The sequence below is a fragment of the Myotis nattereri genome, assembly GCF_964212035.1.
Source record: "Myotis nattereri genome assembly, chromosome: 20".
Classification (NCBI taxonomy): domain Eukaryota; kingdom Metazoa; phylum Chordata; class Mammalia; order Chiroptera; family Vespertilionidae; genus Myotis; species Myotis nattereri.
In genome coordinates this window covers 15,746,925-15,757,034 of record NC_138096.1, presented here as the reverse complement: position 1 = coordinate 15,757,034, position 10,110 = coordinate 15,746,925, and the positions used below count along the sequence as shown (strand labels likewise).

The 10,110-nt window shown below is 57.3% G+C and overlaps 1 gene segment (V, D, J or C); it reads left to right on the top strand.

Annotated features, from left to right (window-relative positions):
• The first annotated feature begins 8,750 nt into the window (after positions 1–8,750).
• The window catches only part of LOC308535599 (immunoglobulin gamma-1 heavy chain-like), a 41,311-nt gene continuing 39,951 nt past the window's right edge, over positions 8,751–10,110 (top strand). Inside the window, exon 1 of the C gene segment in view lies at positions 8,751–9,179.

Here is a 10,110-nt window from a genome sequence, read left to right as displayed (position 1 = left end):
CGTTGCACTTCAATGCCCAGTGTCACTGAGGAATCTCCTCAAGTCACAGATGCAGCAGGTCTGGGGGCATCCCAGGCCTACTGAATGGCAGGATGGGGGTGGGGGACCCCAGGGAGTCCCTCGCACAGCCCAGCACAGCCCCAGCTGGGCCTGGGCAAGGATATCGCCGCCGCCAGGACACTCTGCTCAGACAAGACAGCATGGCCGGAGGAGGCTGCATGGGCACCACTCCCCACTCCCCACCACCATCGGCCAGGCCACCTTACCATCTGCCCACGTGTCTCTTGCAGTGACCCCATAGCCACCCCGAGGGCCTCAGCGGACTTTCTGCTGCCTCTTCCCTCCCACATCAGAGCCCAGCTTCCCTGGGAGCCTCAGCCTCAGAGTGACACAGGCACACTCACACTCCTCACACTCACACTCCTCACACTCACACTCCTCACACTCACATTCCTCACATTCACACCTCTCACACTCACACTCCTCATCCTCCTCACACTCATACTCCTCACACTCACACTCCTCATTCTCCTCACACTCACACTCCTCACACTCACACTCCTCACACTCACATTCCTCACATTCACACCTCTCACACTCACACTCCTCATCCTCCTCACACTCATACTCCTCACACTCACACTCCTCATTCTCCTCACACTCATACTCCTCACACTCACACTCCTCATTCTCCTCACACTCACACTCCTAATGCTCCTCGCACTCACACTCACACTCCTCATGCTCCTCACACTCACACTCACACTCCTCATGCTCCTCACACTCACACTCACACTCCTCAGACTCCTCACACTCACACTCCTCATGCTACTAACACTCACACTCACATTCACACCCCTCACACTCACACTCCTCATCCTCCTCACACTCATACTCCTCATTCTCCTCACACTCACACTCCTCATGCTCCTCACACTCACACACCACACAGCAAGCGCCTGCCTTCCTCCCAGTCCCACCCTTATCTATGGAAGGTGCATCCTCTCCCCAATGCATGTCACCTGATGGACACCCTCAGGTCCTTGGGCCTCTCCCTCCAGCCCCTTCTCCCAGGCCAATATCTGGGCTCCTCTGCACCCACCGCTCCCCTACAAAATTGCAGTTTGCAGCATCACACCTCCGCCCACCCTCCTCTCTTCCCAGATCACTTCCTTCAGCACCCATGCCCCTTGACCTGCACCTTTGCCCTCCTCCAGCCTTTCCTCAGGCCCTCACTTCTCTCCCTGCCATTTTGAATTGGCGGCCACAGGCTGAAGTGGACTGTGGGCCCTCAAGGCCACTGTTACAGCTCCTGCTCCAACTCTCTCTAACAGGCCATCCAAGTGCCCCAGCACCCACGGTCCTCACACCCTTCACACACAGCCCAGGGTGCCCTGGGACCAACGTCTGCCCAGTGAGATGTGAGCGGGGTTAGCAGGTGGGGCGTCCAGAGTGTGGCTCACTGTTTGCTGCCTGCCCATCCTGTACCCACCTATGAAGGACAGCAGACCACACATACAGACGGGCCTTCACTGCTCATCGCTGGCCAGTCGCAGGGAGAGGCAACCAGGGACCCAGAACCAATGTTCCCAGATCTGGCTCAAAACAATATCCCAGAAATTTCTTTAAATTCCCAGGGGGGAAAAAAAAAACCCAGAGCAGTCAATAGCAAATATATTTTATTTGAGTCACTGGACTTCAAAACAAGCAGATGGGCACTTAAGCAAGGAATCCAGCCCATTTACAAGATAAGAATGAATCTGGTCTGATTCTAAAAACAAAAACAAAACCTTTACCAATGTCTATAAAACAGGGTTGAAGACAAAATGTGATTCATGCCCTGCACAGTGGCATTCAAATATACCACTCATGTGAACACGGGGATTGGCGCCATGTGCTTCCTACAGAGCCAAGGTCGATACACTCACATATATTAATATTTCATTATAAGTTTACCTTTAATAGCCTATATATACATATTGAATATTGAACATGGGTGTATATGTGTGCATGTGTATATATACATATTCAGTATAATACAAACCAATGGAAATAGAAGTACTTATTTGAATAGAGATACACGTTATGCAACAAAGATAGAAATAAAAATATTCCAACACAAAGACACACCACTTAGGATAAAACTTGGAGCCCAAACTGTGGGGAATATGAGAGTGCCTACAGACAGATGTGAGCTCGAGGCAGATGGTATCTGGGGCTGGGTTATAGGAGCTGGGGGTGGAGGCTAAGGGAGCAGGCTAAGGATGGGAGCTAAGGAAGGGGCCTGAGGATGAGGGCTAAGGATAAGGGATGGGGCTAAGGATGAGGGATGGGGCTAAGGATGAGGGATGGGAGCTAAGGATGAGGGATGGGGCTAAGGATGAGGGATGGGGCTAAGGATGAGGGATGGGGGCTAAGGATGAGGGATGGTGCTAAGGATGAGGGATGGGGATAAGGATGAGGGATGGGGCTAAGGATGAGGGATGGAAGCTAAGGATGAGGAATGGGGCGAAGGATGAGGGATGGGGGCTAAGGATGAGGGATGGGGCTAAGGATGAGGGATGGGGCTAAAGATGAGGGATGGAAGCTAAGGATGAGGAATGGGGCTAAGGATGAATGATGGGGCTAAGGATGAGGGATGGGGCTAAGGATGAGGGATGGGGCTAAGGATGAGGGATGGGGGCTAAGGATGAGGGATGGGGCTAAGGATGAGGGATGGGGGCTAAGGATGAGGGATGGGGCTAAGGATGAGGGATGGGGGCTAAGGATGAGGGATGGGGGCTAAGAATGAGGAATGGGGCTAAGGATGAGGGATGGGGCTAAGGATGAGGGATGGGGGCTAAGGATGAGGGATGGGGGCTAAGGATGAGGGATGGGGCTAAGGATGAGGGATGGGGCTAAGGATGAGGGATTGGGGCTAAGGATGAGGGATGGAAGCAAGGATGAGGGATGGGGGCTAAGGATGAGGGATGGGGCTAAGGATGAGGGATGGAAGCTAAGGATGAGGAATGGGGCTAAGGATGAGGGATGGGGATAAGGATGAGGGATGGGGGCTAAGGATGAGGGATGGGGGCTAAGGATGAGGGATGGGGATAAAGATGAGAGATAGGGGCTAAGGATGAGGGATGGGGGATAAGGATGAGGGATGGGGGCTAAGGATGAGGGATGGAAGCTAAGGATGAGGGATGGGGCTAAGGATGAGGGATGGGGGCTAAGGATGAGGGATGGGGCTAAGGATGAGGGATGGGGCTAAGGATGAGGGATGGGGGGAAGGATGAGGGATGGGGCTAAGGATGAGGGATGGGGCAAAGGATGAGGGATGGGGCTAAGGATGAGGGATTGGGGCTAAGGATGAGGGATGGGGCTAAGGATGAGGGATGGTGCTAAGGATGAGGGATGGGGGCTAAGGATGAGGGATGGGGGATAAGGATGAGGGATGAGGGCTAAGGATGAGGGATGGGGGCTAAGGATGAGGGATGGGGCTAAGGATGAGGGATGGGGGCTAAGGATGAGGGATGGGGCTAAGGATGAGGGATGGGGATAAGGATGAGGGATGGGGGCTAAGGATGAGGGATGGGGGCTAAGGATGAGGGATGGGGCTAAGGATGAGGGATGGGGCTAAGGATGAGGGATGGGGGCTAAGGATGAGGGATGGGGGATAAGGATGAGGGATGGGGGCTAAGGATGAGGGATGGGGGCTAAGGATGAGGGATGGGGCTAAGGATGAGGGATGGGGGCTAAGGATGAGGGATGGGGCTAAGGATGAGGGATGGGGCTAAGGATGAGGGATGGGAGCTAAGGATGAAGGATGGGGCTAAGGATGAGGGATGGGGGCTAAGGATGAGGGATGGTGCTAAGGATGAGGGATGGGGATAAGGATGAGGGATGGGGCTAAGGAAGAGGGATGGAAGCTAAGGATGAGGAATGGGGCTAAGGATGAGGGATGGGGGCTAAGGATGAGGGATGGAGCTAAGGATGAGGGATGGGACTAAGGATGAGGGATGGAAGCTAAGGATGAGGAATGGGGCTAAGGATGAATGATGGGGCTAAGGATGAGGGATGGGGCTAAGGATGAGGGATGGGGCTAAGGATGAGGGATGGGGGCTAAGGATGAGGGATGGATATAAGGATTAGTGATGGGGCTAAGGATGAGGGATGGGGATAAGGATGAGGGATGGGGGCTAAGGATGAGGGATGGGGGCTAAGGATAAGGGATGGGGATAAAGATGAGGGATGGGTGCTAAGGATGAGGGAAGAGGCTTAGGATGAGGGATGGGGATAAAGATGAGGGATGGGGGCTAAGGATGAGGGATGGGGGCTAAGGATGAGGGATGGGGGCTAAGGATGAGGGATGGGGCTAAGGATGAGGGATGGGGCTAAGGATGAGGGATGGGGCTAAGGATGAGGAATGGGGCTAAGGATGAGGGATGGGGCTAAGGATGAGGGATGGGGGCTAAGGATGAGGGATGGGTGCTAAGGATGAGGGGTGGGGATAAAGATGAGGGATGGGGGCTAAGGATGAGGAATGGGGGCTAAGGATGAGGGATGGGGGCTAAGGATGAGGGATGGACGCTAAGGATGAGGGATGGGCTAAGGATGAGGGTTGGGGGCTAAGGATGAGGGATGGGGGCTAAGGATGAGGGATGGGGCTAAGGATGAGGGATGGGGCAAAGGATGAGGGATGGGGCTAAGGATGAGGGATGGGGCTAAGGATGAGGGATGGGGGCTAAGGATGAGGGATGGTGCTAAGGATGAGGGATGGGGCTAAGGATGAGGGATGGGGCTAAGGATGAGGGATGGGGCGAAGGATGAGGGATGGAGCTAAGGATGAGCGATGGGGGCTAAGGATGAGGGATGGGGCTAAGGATGAGGGATGGGGCTAAGGATGAGGGATGGGGGCTAAGGATGAGGGATGGGGCTAAGGATGAGGGATGTGGCTAAGGATGAGGCATGGGGCTAAGGATGAGGGATGGGGGCTAAGGATGAGGGAGGGGGGCTAAGGATGAGGGAGGGGGGCTAAGGATGAGGGATGGGGCTAAGGATGAGGGATGGGGGCTAAGTATGAGGGATGGGGCTAAGGATGAGGGATGGGGATAAGGATGAGGGATGGGGCTAAGGATGAGGGATGGGGGCTAAGGATGAGGCATGGGGATAAGGATGAGGGATGGGGGCTAAGGATGAGGGAAGGGGATAAGGATGAGGGATGGGGGCTAAGGATGAGGGATGGGGGCTAAGGATGAGGGATGGGGATAAGGATGAGGGATGGGGGCTAAGGATGAGGGATAAGGGCTAAGGATGAGGGATGGGGCTAAGGATGAGCGATGGGGGCTAAGGATGAGGGATGGGGCTAAGGATGAGGGATGGGGGCTAAGGATGAGGGATGGGGCTAAGGATGAGGGATGGGGCTAAGGATGAGGGATGGGGCTAAGGATGAGGGATGGGGGATAAGGATGAGGGATGGGGCTAAGGATGAGGGATGGGGCTAAGGATTAGGGATGGGGCTAAGTATGAGGGATGGGGCTAAGGATGAGGGATGGAAGCTAAGGATGAGGGATGGGGCTAAGGATGAGGGATGGAGGCTAAGGATGAGGGATGGGGCTAAGGATGAGGGATGGGGATAAGGATGAGGGATGGACGCTAAGGATGAGGGATGGGGCTAAGGATGAGGGATGGGGGCTAAGGATGAGGGATGGGGACTAAGGATGAGGGATGGGGCTAAGGATGAGGGATGGGGCTAAGGATGAGGAATGGGGGCTAAGGATGAGGGATGGGGCTAAGGATGAGGGATGGGGCTAAGGATGAGTGATGGGGCTAAGGATGAGGGATGGAGATAAGGATGAGGGATGGGGCTAAGGATGAGGGATGGAAGCTAAGGATGAGGGATGGGGCTAAGGATGAGGGATGGGGGCTAAGGATGAGGGATGGGGCTAAGGATTAGTGATGGGGCTAAGGATGAGGGATGGGTCTAAGGATGAGGGATGGGGGCTAAGGATGAGGGATGCGGCTAAGGATGAGGGATGGGGCTAAGGATGAGGGATGGGGGCTAAGGATGAGGGATGGGGCTAAGAATGAGGGATGGGGCTAAGGATGAGGGATGGAAGCTAAGGATGAGGGATGGGGCTAAGGATGAGGGATTGGGGCTAAGGATGAGGGATGGGGGCTAAGGATGAGGGATGGGGCTAAGGATGAGGGATGGGGCTAAGGATGAAGAATGGGGGCTAAGGATGAGGGATGGGGCTAAGGATGAGGGATGGGGCTAAGGATGAGGGATGGGGCTAAGGATGAGGGATGGGGATAAGGATGAGGGATGGGGATAAGGATGAGGAATGGGGATAAGGATGAGGGATGGGGCTAAGCATGAGGGATGGAAGCTAAGGATGAGGATTGGGGCTAAGGATGAGGGATGGGGCTAAGGATGAGGGATGGGGGCTAAGAATGAGGGATGGGGCTAATGATGAGGGATGGGCCTAAGGATGAGGGACGGGGAAAAGGATGAGGGTTGGGGCTAAGGATGAGGGATGGAAACTAACTATGAGGGATGGGGCTACGGATGAGGGATGTGGCTGAACCTGGAGGCTAGGCCTGGGGCCTGGGCTGAGCTGGAGGAAAGAGGCCAGCAGGGCAGGGTGAGCACCTCCCCTCCCCCATCATGCACTGGAGGCCTGGGGAGCCCGACAGGTGCTTCCTGAAGGGCTGGGGAGGCCCTACCCCTTGTTCTTGAGAGGGACACAGGAGGCCCCAGAGCAGGGGCTGCAGCAGGAAGAGCCTGCAGAGAGGGGCTGAGGGGCTGAGGAAGCCTCCCGTGCACTGTGAGCCACCCTTTAGGAGCCCTGGAGGGTAGGACTCCCGCCCCCAAGGACAGCACAGGCTGTACCTCCCCTGTCACCCCCCCCCAAGGCTCAGAGACCAGAACCCACACCTCAGCCTAGTCCCCGACCCTGCCTGTGCCCCTCGTTGCATCTGCAGCCCCACCTCAAGGGCCCCTCCATCTCTCCAGACCCAGAATCCTGGGACACTGCTCTGCCTGAGTCCTGGGAGTACTGCCCACAGACCCTGCTCTCCCTGCCCCCGTGGGAGCCCCGTGGTCCTGATCACCATCCCATGAGCTCCCTAACCCTCTCTCAGCCCCAGGCCTCCTGCCCCACACACCCCAGCCCAACCCAAATCTGTTCACACTGGACCAGACTTCTAGAGCGAGACTTTAAGCAAAGCCCCTGACATGTTCAGCCCCTTCGCTGGGCCCTAAGGTCACCTGTAAATGCAGTTCATCCAGCCACCTGAGCCCTCCAGGCACAAGGCCAGTCTCTGGGCCTCCACTCGGCGTTTTTTCTGCTTGAAGTGACACACATGTAAAGTCACATACCCGCTCATGTACACAGGCACATACGCAGATGTACACACATGTACACTCACATGCCCACTCATGTACACGTGCACATATGCACACACAGGTGTACACACATGTATGCTCACATAGCCACTCAGGTACACACGCCCATATACAAGCAGGTGTACACACACGTACATTCACATACCCACACGTGCACATATGCACACACATGTACCCTTACATGCCCACTCGTGTGCACACTCACATGTGTACAAATGCATAGATGTACATGCATGTACATTTACATACTCAGGCACAAATGTACACTCATGCTCGTGCGTGCACACACACACACACACACACACACGCACGGGCTTCTCAACACACTGGGCTCTCACCTTCTCCCAGCCAGCGGTCAGGGCACCATTGCGCCCTCCCAGACCTCAGGGTTGTGAGGCTGTGAGGCTGTATCCATGCCCCTGTCTCCCCCCAGCAGAGCCTGCCCCTGAGCACACCTGCAGGCTGGCACCTGGCCCCAGGCAGCCTGTGCCCTACCTCCCCACACCTGGGCCCTCTGAGTCCTGGTACCAGCCCCAGTCTGAACAGGAGCTGATGCCATCCTTCCTCCTCTCCCTGTGGCCGGGAGTTGGGGGACAGCAGCCTGCCAGGTGTGGAAGAGGGACCCTCTCCCTGCACTACTTTCCTAAGACCCTCCCCAAGGACCAGCCGCCCCAGGGGACTGGGCAGGAACCACCTTGTGGGACACTGTGACTCAGCAGTCACCCCCAGGATCCCACACCTGTGGGAGCAGCAAACAGTTACAATTAACAAGATATGACCAGAGAGAGAAAGCAGCCTCTCCGCTGAGACACTGACAGACCCCAGGAGGCCCCCCACAGATCAGCGATGGACTAAGGGTTCCATCAGCCTCCGAGTCCCCCAGTGCTAGGCCTTTCTCCACTGAGAACAAACCAAATGCGTGTGTGGGGAGGGGGGCATGAGAGAGCCTCAGCACAGCCTTGAAACTGCTTTTATTTCTAAAGAAAAGGGAAAAGCAGGACTGGGTGCTGGGGTCTCTGCTGTATGGCCTCCCACCCCAGCCTGGCCCTCAGGGGGAGACCCACCTCCACCCACCTGCCCCAACTCCAGCCTGGAGGTTTTGGCTAAGCCAGGAACCACAGTGCCAACTGGGGCACAGTGATTGACAACTCTACAAAAACCTGGCAGCTGCCCCAGGGCTCAGGGCCAGGGGCTCTAGGGGCTGGGTAGGAGCACAAGATGGGGATGCCGTCCCAGCCAAGGGGCGCAGCTGGGCGCTGGGAGCAGCCTGGGCAGGGGTCGGCAGGGGTGAGCCAGGTGTCAGGAAGGACATCCAACCTCAGCCCTGGGGACTGGGGGCAGGAGGGAGCCTGCTGGGGGCACCAGTGGGTGTGTCTGTGAGCAGAGAGCAGCCTTTGCAGCTTCTGGGGCTCCCTGGGGATTTCTGAGGCCTCAGCTCAGGGCCCACTCACTGAGGCTTCGAGCACTGGGGCCAGGGCACCCTGGTCACCATCTCCCCAGGTGAGTCTGGCATCTACTGTCCGACCTGGGACGGGGGTCAGGTGTGCTGAAGCCAGGTGTCCTGGTCTCAGACGTGGGACAGGAGGGAGGGGTGCGTTATTGTGAAGCAGGAGGCTGCACTACTCGGCCCGTCTCCCTCCCAGCCGTGGGTCCATGTGGCCCTGGGCAGGGCAGTAGCCTGGCCGTCCGGGGGCCTGGGCAGGTTTATGTCCGGGGGGACCGGGAACTGTGTCCCTGTGCGCTGCTCTGCATGTGTGGGGCCCAGGCACCCTGGTCACCGTCTCCTCAGGTAAGCCGGCTTCCTCTCCCCTCTGTCCCGGGGTTGGGAAAGGAATTTCCAGAGATTTTTTTTTTTATGCTATATGTGGGGCCCTGTGGAGTCCCCAGGGGACTGCCCCTGAGGCCCCTGGGGTCTCCGCTCTGCAGACGGACTCTCATAGGGGACGGGGCCTTTGCAGGGGAGGCACAGTGGTCTGAGTGTCTGGAGGCGAGGAGACTTGAGGAGACGGGGTTTTCTGGGGTGGCCAGTGCCGGGAGGCGGGGGGGGGGGGTGCAGTTTCTGCACACGGCCTAAGGGAGCCCGCGGCAATGTGCTGACTTTGCTTACTGGGGCCAGGGCACCCTGGTCACCGTCTCCTCAGGTAAGCCGGCTTCCTCTCTCCTCCTCTCTCCCGGGGCGGGAAAGGACTTTCCAGAGGTTGGTTTTTGCTCTGTGTGGGGCCCGGCGGGGTCCCCAACGGGCAGCCTCTTGTGGGGGACAGGGTGGTGGAAGGCAGAGAGGGCTGCATTCTCGGGGTGCGGAGTCCTGAGGAGAGGGGTTTGCGGAGATGGCTGGTGCCAGGGGGGCCGGGTTTTTGTACGTGGCCTCAGGGAGCCCGGGGCAATGTGACTACTTTGACTACTGGGGCCAGGGCACCATGGTCACCGTCTCCTCAGGTGAGTCCTCCCAACCCCTCTCTCCTCTCTCTCCTGGAGGGTTTTTGGTGCTTTTGGGGGAAAATGAGTGTGTTTCTGGGTCTCCGATCCAGGAGGATGGGGGCAGCCTGGGGACTCAGGAAGGAGCCGGGGGCACCGTGGCTCCCTGGGTGCAGAGGATGATTCAGAGTCTCTCCTCCGGGCTCTGCAGCCAGGGTCTTTCTGGGTCTCGGCCACGCTTGGCCTCCGGGCCCTGTGGTCCCCTCTGCCCTCCTGGGCGCAACCTGAGGTGGACGTGAGGCCCG